At 44.3% G+C, this 2,415-nt stretch overlaps 1 non-coding gene across 1 annotated transcript; it reads right to left on the minus strand.

The window, feature by feature from the left end:
* Window positions 1–121: 121 nt before the first annotated feature.
* LOC113456012 lies at window positions 122–228 on the minus strand. Its single transcript, XR_003376903.1, has one exon. It is a non-coding gene; the product is annotated as a U6 spliceosomal RNA (small nuclear RNA).
* Window positions 229–2,415: the final 2,187 nt, after the last annotated feature.

Raw genomic sequence — 2,415 nt, forward strand, 5'->3', positions numbered from 1 at the left:
TGGGTTCATCTTCTTATTTAGCTTCTTTAGGATATCAAAATATAGACTCACTGACCTTTATTTGTAGCTAGAAACCAATTATGAGTGAGTACATCCCATGTTCATCTTTTTGGGTCTGGGTAAAAATATGGAACGCTTCACGAATTTGCATGTCATCCTTGCGCAGGGGCCATGCTAATCTTCTCTGTATCGTTCCAATTTTAGTATATGTGCTGCCAAAGCGAGCACACACTACAATAATTTAAAATGGTTTTTTTATATAACTGGAGACTGTGTTTTCATTTCCCAGCAGCCCAGACCCGAATAATCACACAGAAACTATTAATTACAACACTGTTTGGCCAATGACTTAGGCATATTCCTACCTAGCTCTTACATCTTAAATTAACCCATTTCTATTAATCTATATATTGCCATGAGGCGGTGGCTTACCAGTAATGTTCAGCATTTTTTTTCCTTCGGCGACTACATGGCATCTTCTCAACTCCACCTACTATCTCTCTGTATCTTTATTTGGACAATGTTAAGCCATTGGCCAAAACAGCTTTATTTATCAACCAATAAAAGCAACACATATACAGAAGGACATCTCACATCATTTTTAGAATTATTTTATTATTATTATTATTATTATTATTATTATTTTGGTATTTTTTATTTTGTTTTGTTTTGGGTTTTTTTTTCCAATACAAGATTTCTCTATGTAACAGCCCTGGCTGTCTTGGAACACATTCTGTAGACCAGGCTGGCCTTGAACTCACAGAGATCTGCCTGTCTCAAACTCCCAATCGCTGGGATTAAAGACGTGCGCCACCGCCACCCAGCGAATCATTTTATTTTATGTGTAAAGTATTTTGCCTGCATTTATGTCTACGCATCACATGCATACCTGGCACCTGCAGAAGTCAGAAAGGGCATCGGATCCCCCAGAACTGGAGTTGTAGGCAGTTGTGAGCCGCCATGTGGGTGCTGGGATTTGATTCCTCTATAAGAACAAGTGCTCTGGGAGCTGGAGAGATGGCTCAGAGGTTAAGAGCATTGTCTGCTCTTCCAAAGGTCCTGAGTTCAATTCCCAGCAACCACATGGTGGCTCACAACCATCTGGAATGTGGTCTGGTGCCCTCTTCTGGCCTGCAGGCATACACACAGACAGAATATTGTATACATATTGTATACATAATAAATAAATAAATGTTTAAAAAAAAAAAAGAACAAGTGCTCTTCTCCCAAGAGCCATCTCTTTAGCCCTTCCCCACTCCCATTTGAATTTTCATAGAAGTATGATAATGATCATACAGTGTTTAGAAGAAGTCCCAAGCAATTGACCACCGCGCTGCAGTGCTCTTCCTCCAGGGTCTTGCTGCATCTGATCCCTACACGCCTTTGCCTTTGGAGAAAGTTTTCTTGACATTCTGTGATCTGTGGGCTTTTTTAATCCTTTGAGTAAGATGCCAAGAACCACCCAGTCCAGACACTGGTCACAAGATAACGCCTTCATCCGTTCCCCTCTACACCTTCTGGATCAGGTTACTGAGCTGACCTCAACACCCATGTTTAAAGGTAAAATATTTTAGGGAACTGAGGCAGGAGGATCGAGTGACCCTGTCTCAGTCACAGCAAATAGAAGACGGCTCACATTCCCAACAGCATGTGTGAGCAGAGGGAACAGCAGCCAGAGACTCTGCTCAGCTCTGGAGAGAAAATGCTCGGTGTTCCTCTCAGTGACACAGACTCAGAGCCAAACAGGAAAAGGTCGCGGGGCAGCCGGCCCAGAGTTGGAGTGACAATGTGACAGGATGAGGAGCACCAAGGCCTGCCTGCGGCCCGGGAAAGGTTGCCCATGACCCTGGAAACTGAAAGAAAGGCGAGGGCTGGGGCTTCCCACTGCTATGATCTGAATGCGATGAAAATCAGTCCCATTTCCTCTGCTGAGGGTATTTGGAGGTGGGTCTGAGAGCCGGTCACTTTATAAGAAGCAGAAGAGAGACCCAAGCTGGCATGCTCCCCCTTCGTGCTGTGCCAGGAGGCCTCAGGGGACAAAGAACTGCTGTCTCCTGGACCTCAGCCTCTAGGTCTGTAAGCTACAGGAACTGTGCTTCTGTACAGATTGCCTGTCTCAGGTATGTTTTTAGGAACCCAAGAGAGTGGATAGAATGTCCCTCAAAGCCTCCAAGGTGAGAATAGCCCTGGATTTTGTACTTCTGGTCTCCAGAACTATGACAGACTGATTTTTTTTTTTTTTTTGGCTTTTTGAGACAGGGTTTCTCTGTAGCTTTGAAGCCTGCCTATCCTGGAACTAAGTCTTGTAGACCAGGCTGGCGGAGATCAGCCTGCCTCTGCCTCCCGAGTGCTGGGATTAAAGGTGTGCGCTACCACTGCCCGGCAACAGACTGAATTCTTTTTTTTTTTTTTTTT

Source organism: Microtus ochrogaster, chromosome 4, assembly GCF_000317375.1.
Source record: "Microtus ochrogaster isolate Prairie Vole_2 chromosome 4, MicOch1.0, whole genome shotgun sequence".
Classification (NCBI taxonomy): domain Eukaryota; kingdom Metazoa; phylum Chordata; class Mammalia; order Rodentia; family Cricetidae; genus Microtus; species Microtus ochrogaster.